The sequence below is a fragment of the Arachis hypogaea genome, chromosome 3 (genome assembly GCF_003086295.3).
Source record: "Arachis hypogaea cultivar Tifrunner chromosome 3, arahy.Tifrunner.gnm2.J5K5, whole genome shotgun sequence".
NCBI lineage: Eukaryota > Viridiplantae > Streptophyta > Magnoliopsida > Fabales > Fabaceae > Arachis > Arachis hypogaea.
The window spans coordinates 101,714,086-101,728,078 of NC_092038.1; positions in this window are offsets into that span (position 1 = coordinate 101,714,086).

A 13,993-nucleotide genomic window follows, 5' to 3' on the forward strand; every position below is an offset into this window, starting at 1 on the left:
GAACACTCAGTGGGGACATCTTCACTGGTGTTCAACGCGAGCTTCTCTACTAATTTGGGCATTGAACGCCTAGTAAGGTCCTCCTTACTGGCGTTCAATGCCAAGGATGGCATATCATTGGGCGTTGAACGCCCATTTGGGATCTCATCATTGGCATTCAATGCCAGATTACTCCTTTCAGATTCGGCCTCAGCTTCAGTAGTGGTGGCCTTCCACTCTTCTCTTGGATTTACTTCAGTGTTACTAAGAAGAGTGTTAGAAGAAGTCTCAGGGATTCTCTTACTCAATTTTCCAACTTGTACCTCCAAATTTATGATGGAGGATCTTGTTTCAGTTATGAAACTATGAGTGGTCTTAGAGAGGTTGGAGACTATAGTGACTAAGTCAGAAAGGCTCTACCTAGGAGTCTCCATATATTCCTGAGAAGATGGGAATGGTGGCCTGTTGTTGAACCTGTTCTGGTTTCTTCCACCTTGATTATTATTGAAGCCTTGCTGAGGCTTTTGTTGATGCTTCCAAGAAAGGTTAGGATGGTTCTTCCATGAAGGGTTATAGGTGTCTCCATATGATTCTCCCATATAATTCACCTCCTCCATCATGGGTTGTTCAGGATCATAAGCTTCTCCTTCAGAGGAAGTTTCTTGAGTGCTGCAAGTTGTAGGTTGCATTCCAGTCAAATGCTGAGAGATCATATTGACCTGTTGGGTCAAGATCTTGTTCTGAGCTAATATGGCATTCAAAGTGTTTACTTCAAGAAATCCTTTCTTCTGAGCTACCCCATTATTCATAGGGTTTCTCTCAAAAGTGTACTTGAATTAGTTGTTTGCAACCATCTCAATGAGTTCTCTTGCTTTTGCAGGCATTTTCTTCAAGTGAAGTGATCCACCTGTAGAGCTGTCCAATGATATTTTTGACATCTCAGAGAGACCATCATAGAGGATGCCTAAGATAGCCCATTCTGAGAGCATGTCAGAATGATATCTTCTAATCAGTTACTTGTATCTTTCTTAAGCTTCATAGAGGGATTCACCTTCTTTTTATCTGAAGGTTTGAACTTCCACTTTGATTTTGATCATCTTCTAAGGTAGAAAAAACTTGGCCAAGAAAGCATTGACCAAGTTTTTCCAAGATTCTAGGATTTTCTTAGGTTGAGAGTCCAACCATATCCTAACTTTGTCTCTAACCACAAAGGAAAAGAGCATAAGTCTGTAAACCTCAGGATCCACTCCATTCGTCTTAACAGTGTCACAGATTTGCAAGAATTCAGATAGAAACTGACGTGGATATTCCAGTGGAAGTCTATGGAACTTACAATTCTGTTGCATTAGAGAGACTAATTGAGGCTTAAGCTCAAAGTTGTTTGCTCTAATGGCAGGTATGGAGATAATTCTTCCATAGAAATCAAAAGTTGGTACGGTGTATTCACCAAGAACCTTTCTTGCATCTCTTTCATTATTAAGCTCAGCTACTATCTTTTCAGCTTCTTGTTAGAAAATCTCTATGAGGTTTCTTCCGGAATGTTGTACTTTAGCTTGTTGTAAACTGATGAGCGGATAATTTATACGCTTTTTGGCATTATTTTTAGATAGTTTTTAGTATGATCTAGCTACTTTTTATTATATTTTTATTAGTTTTTATGCAAAATTCAAATTTCTAGACTTTACTATGAGTTTGTGTGTTTTTCTGTGATTTCATGTATTTTCTGGCTGAAATTGAGGGACCTGAGCAAAATTCTGATTCAGAGGCTGATAAAGAACTGCTGATGTTGTTGGATTCTGACCTCCCTGCACTCGAAATAGAATTTTTGGAGCTACAGAAACCCAAATGGTGCGCTCTTAATTTCTTTGGAAAGTAGACATCTAGGGCTTTACATCAATATATAATAGTCCATACTTTTCCCGAGTTTAGATGACACAAACTGGCGTTCAATGCCAGCTTTCTGCCCTATTTTGGCGTTAAACGCCAGAAATAGGTTATAAGCTAGAGTTAAACGCCCAAAACAGGCTGCAAACTGGCATTTAACTCCAAGAAAAGTCTCTACACATGAAAGCTTCAGTGCTCAGCCCAAGCACACGCCAAGTGGGCTTGGAAGTGGATTTCTGCATCATTTACATATTTCTGTAAACCCTAGTAACTAGTCTAGTATAAATAGGACCTTTTACTATTGTATTAGACATCTGTTGATCATCCTTGATCTTGGGATCATGTCTTTTTCCTTATTTTTGAATTCATATGCCATTTGGGGAGGCTGGCCATTCAGCCATGCCTAGACCTTGTTCTTATGTATTTTCAAAGGTGGAGTTTCTACACACCATAGATTAAGGTGTGGAGCTCTGATGTTCCTCGAGTATTAATGCAAAGTACTATTGTTCTTCTATTTAATTCATGCTTATTCTTATTCTAAGATATTCATTCGCACACAAGAACATGATGAATGTGATGATTATGTGACACTCATCACTATTTTCACTTATGAACGCATGATTGACAACCACTTCCATTCTTCATGAAAACAAGCTTGAATATGTATCTCTTGGGTTTCTAATCAACGATTCACATCGATTCCCTTCTGACAATGGGGCATCTGAATCCGAGAATAGAATCTTCGTGATATAGGCTAGAATCCATTGGCAGCATTCCTGAGATCTGGAAAGTCTAAACCTTGTCTGTGGTATTCCGAGTAGGATCTGGGAAGGGATGACTGTGACGAGCTTCAAACTCGTGATTGTAGGGCGTAGTGACAGACGCAAAAGGATAGTAAATCTTATTTTTACACGATCGAGAACAAACAGCTGATTAGCCATGCGGTAGCTATGCCTGGTATTTTTCATCCAAGACGAGAAATCTGACAGTTAATTAGCCGTCAGAAACTGTAGAGGACCATTTTCACTGAGAGGACGAAAAGTAGCCATTGACAACGGTGACACCCAATATACAGCTTACCATAGAAAGGAGTATGAAGGATTGGATGAAGGCAATAGGAAAGCAGAGATTCAGAAGGAACAACGCATCTCCATACGCTTATCTGAAATTCCCACCAATGAATTACATAAGTATCTCTATCCTTATTTTATGTTTATTTATCTTTTAAATTATTAAAACTCTATAACCATTTGAATCCACCTGATGAGATTTACAAGATGACCATAGGTTGCTTCAAGCCGACAATCTCTGTGGGATCGACCCTTACTCACGTAAGGTTTATTACGTGGACGACCCAGTGCACTTGCTGGTTAGTTGTGAGAAGTTGTGAAAAAGAGTTGAGATTATAATTGTGCGAACGAAGTTGTTGGCGCCATTGAGATCACAATTCGTGCACCATAAACGCCTCCTTAGAGTCCTCTCAGGTTCAGGATCAGGATTTAAGAGAGGTTATTTATCTTGATTCCTGCTCATAAACAAGCAAAGAAAGCAAAGAAAGAAAGAAAAATGGGAGCTCTATGTTCAAAACAGAGGACTCCCTATGAGATGTGAAAAAGAAAGTAGAATAGAGATAGAGAGAAGAGAAGAAGAATTCGACTATGAGGAGTAGAGAATTCAAAAATTAAGAAGAAAAAGGAAGCTAGAATTAAGATATTTTTTATTTTATTTTTATTTATTAATTAAATTCGAAAATAGAAGCTTAATTAATTAAAAAGATTTGAAAATTGAATGATGAATTTCGAAAAAGAGGAGAGAGAAGAATTAGTTAGGAAGTTTTGAAAAAGAAGAAAGGGAAAACAAGTAACTAATTGAGAAATATTTGAAATTAAGATAAGATAGAAGATTAGAAAAGACTTGAATTTAAAATTAGAAAAGATAAGATTGAAATTGAAAAGATTTGAAAAAGATTTGGTTTTGAAATTTGAAATTAGAAAAGATAAGATAAGAATTTGAAAAGATTTGAAAGAGATAAGGTTTGATATTTGATTTTTGAAAAAGATTTGATTTTGAAACTTGAAATTTTAAATTTTAAATTCTAAATTTTGAAATTGAATTTTAAAATTTGAATAGGATAAGATAAGATTTTTGAATCTTTAAAGAAAGATAAAAAGATAAGATAGTAATTTGAAAAAAAATATGATTTTTGAAAAGATTTTATTTTTAAGATAAGACAAGATAATGATTTTGAAATTAAAATTTGAAAATTTTGTTGTAATTTTCGAAAATTAAAGTAAAAAGATAGAAAAGATATTTTTTTTTTGAATTAATGAAGAAAGAGAAAAATAACTAAATGACACCAAACTTTAAATTTTTAGATCTAAGGACACTAAGTTTCGAAAATCTTAAAGAAAAACACCTAAAGACACCAAATTTAAAATTTTAAAGATCAAAATAAGAAGAGAAACAAGAACAACTTAAAGACTAAGAAGAACACCAATAACAAACTTGAAAAATTCAAAGTAATTAAAGAACACACAATGGACACCAAACTTAAGATTTGACATTAGACTCAAACAAAAGACACTATTTTTGAAAATTTTTTGAAAAAGACTCAAGAAAGTTTGAACTCTAATAAGAACAAGAACAAAAGACTCAAACAAAAGATAAAGATTAATAAAGAAAAGAAAATATTTTTGAAAAAAATTTTATTTTTTAATTTTTTTATTCGAAAAAGAAAATAAAAGACTCAAATAAAATTAAAAACAATACCTAATCTAAGCAACAAGATAATTCGTTAGTTTGTTCAAACTCGAACAATCTCTGGCAACGGCGCCAAAAACTTGGTGCGTGGAATTTAACTTTGCACAACTGAACCAACAAGTGCACTGGGTCGTCCAAGTAATACCTGATGTGAGTCAGGGTCGATCCCACGAGGATTGTCAGCTTGGATCAAACAGTGGTTATCTTGTAAATCTTAGTCAAGCGGATAGAAAAGTTGTGTAGTTGTTAAACGCATAAAAGTAAAATAAAGATAACATTACTCAGTAATTGTAAATTCAATGATAAGAAGATGGTTAAGCCTTCAGAGATATTTGTTCTTTTGGATCAATACTTTCTTACTATCTACTCCAACTGTGAATGATTTTTTCTATAGTAAGCTGTATGTGATCAACGCCGGTTGAGAGGTCGCCAACCTTTTTCTAGGCTGAACACCAGGTTTAGTGCACATCCAATCTGAATGAAGGTGAAGCTCCTGCAGTCCATCCCCTTAGTGATCCTACTCAAAATGCCACAGACAAGGTCGAATCTTCTGGATCAAAGAATGCTGCACTTTAATTCTAACCTTTACCACAAAGACCCTAATCTACCCATACCTCGGCTGAACTGATATCTCGAGAAGTCCCCAACGAAGTCGTGGATTAGCCATCTAAGAGATGTATCCTCAAGCTAGTGGTTCATTGATATCCGATGAAAGACGCTCACTGAACCCATGTAGAATAGAGATAAGTTGTGACAATTCAACTCATGCATAAGGTTGAAGAACAAAGATACATCTTAGGAGAGAATCAAACACGAATTGAAATAGCACAGTAATGCTTTTATTAATCCATAAAACTTAGCAGAGCTCCTAACCTTAACCTAGGAGGTTCAGTAGCTCATACTGTACAATGAAACTCGAAAATATGACATATTTTCTATGGTGGTCGAAGCTCTTAAAACAAGATTGATCTTCTCCTATATATACTAATCTAATAACTAAGGATTATAGAAATATGATAGGCTTAGGCTTGTAGTGCAAAAATCCACTTCCGGGACCCACTTGGTGAGTGTTTGGGCTGAGCTAAGGGTGTCTCCACGTGCTAGTAGGGCTATTGGGCGTTGAACGCACCCTTTGGACTCCCCTTTGTGCGTTGAACGCCAACTGCTCTCTTTTGGTAATCCAACACCAGAAAGAGGGTAGATGGCTAGCGTTGAAAGCTATTTTTGGGCCATGACCTCCAAAGACAAGTATGGACTATTATATATTGCTGGAAAGCCCTGAATGTTAGCTTTATATATCCGTTGATAACGTTCCACTTGAATATCTATAGCTCTATAAATGCTTGCTTAAATTTATGGAGGTCAGATCCTGACAGCATCTACTACGCTTTCCTCGTCTCTGAATCAGACTTTGTCAAAACTCAGAGATTTTAGCCAGAAAATATCTGAAATCACTATAAAACACATCAACTTAAAGTAGAATCCAAAAATTTGAATTTTACACCAAAACCTATGAAAACATAATAAAACTTAAACAAAACATGCTAAAAACTATATGAAAATGATGTCAAAAAGCATATAAAATATCCGCTCATTATATAGCACATATTGGGAATCGGCCAAGGTATGATTTCGGTTTCCTTTATATAATATGTAATGTTTATAGACACTTAGGCTAGTGGACCATAAGATAGGATTGAATGATATTGGTGTATGCTTAATTATATATGAATTTATGTTGTATGATGAAGAGGGCTATATGGAATGTTGGAATGTGCGATATATGATTACGATGATGATGAGTGTTTATGATAATTGTGGTAATATGAATGTTGATAATGATTTCTAATGTTGAGGTTAATTGATGAGAAGTATGAATATTGATGTTGATGACAATTGGTGAAGGAAGTGAGTTTTATGAGGTTAAATTTGAGGAATAAAGATTATAATGGATTTGGTTATTGTTAGATATTGTTTGCTGATGATTATTGATGTTGATGAGGATTTGTATTGCTTGTTGATGTTGTTGTTGGTTGATGATGATTATGGGCTTGGATAATATATTGTGGAATATTTGGATTGTTTAGGGAGGTGATTTGTTATTGAGATGAATGGAAGTGTGTGGATATGTGTGGAATGGCTTGAGTGCTATTTTGGGTAATGAACTCTCAGTTTAGGGTTGAGGATTTGGTAAATTTGAGGTATAAAGATTTTTGGTAAAAATAAATTTTGGGCTAACTTTGGCGTATCATATCTTGAGCTATAGTTTTTGTAATTGATTGAATTTTGTATCAAATTAAAGAAAATTTAAAGAGCTTTAAAATGGTATAGATTTTGTAGAAATTAAAATTTTGTAGAGAAAGATATGATCTTTAGAAGTTGGTGTCAAAAATCTGAATTCTGTGATGTTGTAGAAAATTAGAAATTGATGGGCAAAAATTTGAATTCCGCACAAACTAACTGGCAAGTGTACCGGATCATATCAAGTAGTAAAACTCACAAAAGTGAGGCCGATCTCACAGGAATTGTTGGATCAAGCAACTTTAGTATGGTGATTAGTGGTGCACGAAGTTTTTGTAATTCGCACAACTAACCAGCAAGTGCACTGGGTCGTCCAAGTAATACCTTACGTGAGTAAGGGTCGATCCCACGGAGATTATTGGTTTGAAACAATCAATGTTTATTTTATTAATCTTAGTCAGGAGGCCAATGAAGTTATTTGGATTTAATTGTAAGAAGTCAAAGTATTTAAAATTGTTGGACGAATAAAAGAGAATAATAGCGTTACTTGTTGTGCAGTAATGAGAAATATGTTGGAGTTTTGGAGATCCTTTGTCCTCTGACTTCAACTCTTCCTTGAAATCCTTCTCCACACGCAAAGTCCCTTCCACGGCAAGCTCTATGTAGGGTGTCACCGTTGTCAATGGCTACTTCCCATCCTCTCAGTGAAAACGTTCCTATGCCCTGTCACAGCACGGCTAATCATCTGTCGGTTCTCAATCAGGTTGGAATAGAATCCATTGATTCTTTTGCGTCTGTCACTAACGCCCAGCCTTCAGGAGTTTGAAGCTTGTCACAGTCATTCAATCCCAGAATCCTACTTGGAATACCACAGACAAGGTTTAGACTTTCCGGATTCTCATGAATACCGCCATCAATCCGGCTTATACCACGAAGATTCTGATTGAGGAATCTAAGAGATACTCATTCAATCTGATGTAGAACGGAGGTGGTTGTCAGGCACACGTTCATGGATTGAGGAAGGTGATGAGTGTCACGGATCATCACCTTCTCCATAATTAAACGCGAATGAACATCTTAGATAAGAACAAGCGTGTTTGAATGGAAAACAAAGGAATTGTATTAAATCATCGAGACGCTGCAGAGCTCCTCACCCCCAACAATGGAGTTTAGAGACTCATGCCGTCAAAAAGTATGTAATTCAGATCTGAAAATGTCATGAGGTACCAGATAAGTCTCTAAAAGTTGTTTAAATAATAAACTAGTAACCTAGGTTTACAGAAAATGAGTAAACTAAGATAATTGGTGCAGAAATCCACTTCTGGGGCCCACTTGGTATGTGCTGGGGCTGAGACTAAAGCTATCCACGAGTTGAGGTCTTTCTTGGAGTTGAACTCCAAGTTATAACGTGTTTTGGGCGTTCAACTCCGGATCATGACGTTTTTCTGGCGTTTAACTCCAGACAGCAGCATGTACTTGGCGTTCAACGCCAAGTTACGTCGTCTATCTTCGCGCAAAGTATGGACTATTATATATTACTGGAAAGCCCTGGATGTCTACTTTCCAACGCCGTTGAGAGCGCGCCAATTGGACTCCTGTAGCTCCAGAAAATCTATTTCGAGTGCAGGGAGGTCAGGATCCAACAGCGTCAGCAGTCCTTTTTCAGCCTAACTCAGATTTTTGCTCAGCTCCCTCAATTTCAGCCAAAAAATACCTGAAATCACAGAAAAACACACAAACTCATAGTAAAGTCCAGAAATATGATTTTTGCCTAAAAACTAATAATATTCTACTAAAAACTAATTAAAACATACTAAAATCTACATGAAATTACCCCCAAAAAGCGTATAAAATATCCGCTCATCAATTAGTCTAGTTAAGCGAATAGTTGTTGATTTGAGTGAGAATTGATTAACAGAATGTAAATTGCTGGAAAATTTAAAGTGCAGAATGTAAATTGACAGAAACCTAAATGGCAAGGAACTTAAATTGCTGAAGCTTAAAGGGCAAGAAACTAAAATAATTGAATCTTAAACTGCAAGAAATGTAAATGACTGAATCTTAGAGTGCAAGAAATTAAAATTGCCAAATCTAAAGTGCAGTGAAACTTAAATTGCATAAATAATAAAGGGAATTGGGTGCAGGGGAACAAAACAACAGTAAACAATTGCAGGTTAAAGTAAATTCAATGAGATCTTAATTGGAGGGATTCAAAGAAAATGACTCATCAGGGATTGCAGATATCATAATTCCTCATGAATCAATTGAGTCTCAACTCCTTTCTCAATCATATGAGTAGTTCTATGGCAGATTGAACTTGATTGGATCCTAATTCCTTGGCAATCCAATCACTCGAATCACAATCAGTCTTGCCAATTCCTTGATCTAATTGTCATGAGAAGAGTTAGAGCACATTCTCTTATCCATAAGCCACAAAAATTCTCAAACCTCAATTCCTCCCGAATGGTGTTGGTTAGGAGAATTGTGAAGGATAGAGCTCCTATTCTAATGTAGGTAATTCCCCTTCCGAGACTCACACCCACATTCAATTGAATTAAACCCCCTTCCGAAGTGAATAATTCACAACCAAAACAGAAGATATCCTATAGCTACTCAAGCGGATTGAGAAGAAGAAGAATTTCATTGATTCATTGTGATTATAATAGAGCTCCTCCCCCTAATGAATTTGGGGTTCAGTTCATCATTGCTCAAGTAAAAACAGAAAAATAGAGAAAGCGCAAAAAATGCAGAAAAAATCCAAAGAGAATTGAGAGCAGAGTTTCCCAATTGGGATCCTGTTTCTAGCTTTTCAGATCTGCTAGCCTCTTTCTAAATTAAATTCTTCTCTATTTATACACTTTCCAATTCAGTCTTCAAGTCATTGGATTGGGCTTTTTGGCCTTTGTTGAAGCAAGATAGAATGGGTCTCAGTGATGTTGACGAGGGGCAATTGGTAATTCTTGTTTTTGATCTGCATGAGTGCTCAATCTCATTAAAGCTGATGTTAACGTTGGTGCTCAACATTTGCCAGAAAACATTAAGTAAAACGTTTGGCTTAAAAAATTATTTTGAAAGGAATGAGGGTTGGCGCCAACATTTGACACCAATATTTTTCCACCCACGCGTGCACGTAGCCCACGCATACGCGTCAAAACAGCATTTTACGCATGTGCGTTGCTCACGCGTTTTCGTGTCTGGCCAAAATTTGCATCCACGCGTACGCGTCGATGCAATTTTTCCAACTCCAATTTTGGGCTTCTAATCGAGGGTGTTGGAGGTAGCATTTGAGGCAACGTTGGAACTCCAACGTTCTCTTGGTCACGTGTACCCGTGGTCCATGCATACGCATGAATGGTGAATTTTGCCATTTTACGTGTGTGCGCAGCTCATGCGTATGCAAGATTGGCATTTCCACACATACGCATCATCGACGTGTACGCGTCACCCAAAATTTCTCAGCTCTAATTTTGAAAACTTTTCGAGGACGTTGGAGGTAACGTTGGTTTACCAACAATCCCTCCAATGTTGGCACCCAAAATTACACTAGCGTTGCTAGCAACGTTGGTGGACCAACGTTGGCCACCAACGTTGCATACCCCCTTCTCCTCCAATGTTTGAGGTAACGTTGGTTAGCCAACTTTGGCCAGCAACGTTACTTCCTCTGCTTTGCTTCTTCCTCTGCTTTTTTCCCTTCTTTCTTGCTTCTTTCTTGCCTCTTTTTCACCTATTATCAATTAAACAATTACATCAAAGTTTGCTATAAACACAAGGTATTTGCATCATTCATAACATCAAGTAAAATTAGCATAAAACCTTGTGAAAAAGCACATAAACACCCATTTTTAATTGAACCAAGGGATGCATGAAATTCCAATCCAATTACTTACTTATTGTGCAAGAAAATGTATAAAACCTAATGAAAACAAATGAAAAATGCTTGTGAAACTAGCATAAGATGACTTGTCATCACAACACCAAACTTAAATCTTGCTTGTCCTCAAGCAAGCAGTAAAACATGGGGAAAATGAATGAAAATATAGAAGCATCTATGTCCTTATTTGAAAGCATTCAGTCTAGGTTCATGGGGTTTCATGCAGGATTTATTTGAAGCTCTACTTTTATTGGTTTCCATGTTTGAGATGTCTCTTTAGATTGTTAACTAATGTGCTGCTATGAAACCTTTTTATTCACTAATCCTTGATATTTGATTTTTTATTTTCTTTCTCTTTTGCTTCAGAAACTTATTCCTCGATTGTAGCTTAGTGTCATGTGTTGTAGCAGCTTTTTAGCTTTTTTTCAATCAACACATATTCACCAAAGACACTTGGCTCACAATTCTTCTTAAGAATATTGGTGCCCAGTAGCTCTTTGGGTTACTAAATGCCTTGTAACTAGGTTGCTCTTGATTGTGGACTTGGTTGATAATCCCGGGTTAATTAACCCAAGTTACCAAGTGTTGAAACACTCCTTAGAACCTAATTATCCAAGCAGATCCCAGTACAAAAGCACCACAGGCATGTGTCTTAAAGTCTAAGCTATTGGTGTCTAGCTTTATTCTTTATTCTTTCATTTATGTTGCCAATTTTTGGCTTTTCTTTCTTTCTTTCTTACTCTTTCTTTCTTCCAAGGATATTTATTTACTAAGGTTTTACAAACAGCACTAGGTTCATACTTAAAAGGGACACTCTACCCTTTATTTTATTAGTGAGCTTACTGAACAATCAAGCATACACCACCACTGATCCTTATTCTAATTCCTACCAAATTGGACAATCTCACTTTCTATTTCAACATTTTCTTTTGTTTATGCAAAGGAGGACAAGACATACATTCAAGCAGATGAAAATTAAAGAGAGCAAACGACAGAATGCAGACTACTTAAACTAATCAGCAGGGGTTCATTTAAACTTCCAATTTAGAGCACTTCAAATCAGAAATAGTTGAGTAACAATACAACCTCTTCGTGTTTTTCTTTGCTTATTCTTTCATCATCCTTCTTGGCTCTTGTATTTTACTTGGTGATGATGCACAATCCTTCCAAGAGACTAAATGACTTTCTGCAATGATTGTGGAAGTTGCTTGTTCCCCCAAACACTTGAAATATGGTTAGCATGCATGAATAGTTGTAGGCTCTTGAACTTACTTTGGTGTGTGAACACCAAACTTAGTTCCTTGCCACTGTCTATCATGCAGTAGGTTGATTGTATACATGAAACCTTATGCTTTTATTAAATAAACTAGCTATAACTAAAAATCAAGCAACTATCAAGAACTTTCCTTGATTGTTTTAGAGTTTCTTACTCATGATGCTCTTGGGAGGGTTATTGTGTGTTTTATGAGATGGTGGAACACCAAACTTAAAATCACACATTCACCATTGTTAAATTTATTTTAGTGTGTAACACCAAACTTAACTCATTGCAATGTAGGGAAATCTTGACTTTTTATTGAAACAACTAGGAAAAGATAATTACCTCTGGTTGGGTTGCCTCCCAACAAGCGCTCTTTTAATGTCATTAGATTGACATCCTCCATTCTTGTTTAACTCAGTTCATGAATGCTCTCCTCCTTGTTCCAAGGCCCTCCTAAGTAATGCTTAGCTCTGTGACCATTTGCTGTAAATGTGTCCTTTGTAGCTTCATTCATAAGTTTAAGGCTTCCATGTGGGAAAACCTTAGTCACCAGATAAGGACCTGTCCATTTAGACTTGAGTTTTCCAGAAAAAATTTTGAGCCTAGAGTTGTATAATAGCACTTGTTGTCCTGGCTCAAACTATCTTCGTCATACCTATCCACCTTAACAAAATAACAAAATTTTAATTCAGAGAGGTGGCAGTGAGCAAGTGAAAAGTAACAACTAGATAAGGAAAATTGAAAATTTTGGCTAAATGTTCCTAATGTGTGAATAACTACCCGTGCCTCTTGTAGGTAAATATGACTTTGGTGGACACCAAACTTGTTTTGCATCAAATGGTTCATGTTAAATCCAATTAAATTTTTGTCACTGTTAATTTATTCATCATAAGGAACATTTATTTCCTACTTTAAAAACATAAATTCAAAATGAATCAACACATGGCTCATCTTTCATGAATTTTAGCCTTAGAACAAATTTGACCTTCTTTGAACTCATAGCAACATGTAGAACACCAAACTTAATGTTTGGCTATATACTTCAAGAAAATGAATGAGTATATATCCTAAGATGGTTATATGATCATCATGCTTGGAAAGCTATTTTAGAGTGCCTTTAGGCACACCAAACTTAAGAATCACACATATGCTTTAAGATGCTATATGCAGCCATCAAATTTATCCATGAAAGACTGAATTCATGCTAGAAAAATCATTGATTATTGACATTAAAGTAATAAAAGCACGAATGCTAAATCATGGGCTGCCTCCCTTGGAGCACTCTTTTATTGTCACTAGCTTGACATTGGTTCTCTGTTAGGGTGGCTGATGATCATAGTGCCTCAGCCTGTCCCCTCTCACTGTGAGCCTTCTTCCTGTGTTTTGGTGAATAATCTCTATGTGCTCCAGCAAGAGTATTCCATTGATAGTGAAATAATCATCAGACTGTAGAGATGTCTCCAACTGTTGGTAGCTCAGCTTCACTATGTCTCCTTTGAGAACTCTTCGGTTGGGATCTTCTTGTTTCTCCACCCTTTTGGAACCTTTTTCTTGATTTTCTTTCCTTTCTGTGGTGACCCTTCTTTCTTGGTAGCAAGCTTTATGTTAGGGGCCTTCTTCTTAGTGATCAAACTTGTAACTTCTTTTTGCAATCCTTCCTCAACTTTCTTATCCTCCTGACTCTTTTGTTTTTCTTCAATGTCTGTCTTTTGCACCAAGGGTGAGTTGATGAGTGATTCCTTGGGCTTTTCCTTCCAGTTTAAGCCTTCCTCCTCAATTCTCATGCAACCTTTCTTTTCAGTAGGATGCTGTATTTCCTTAAAGACATTTAGAATGATATGCTCATCGTGTGCCCTCAAGGTCATTTCTCCTTTCTCTACATCAATGATGGCTCTTGGTGTGGCTAGAAAAGGTCTTCCTAATATGATAGAATCACTTCCCTCTTTATCTAGATCCAGAATCACAAAATCCGCTGGAAATATGAACTTTCTCACCTT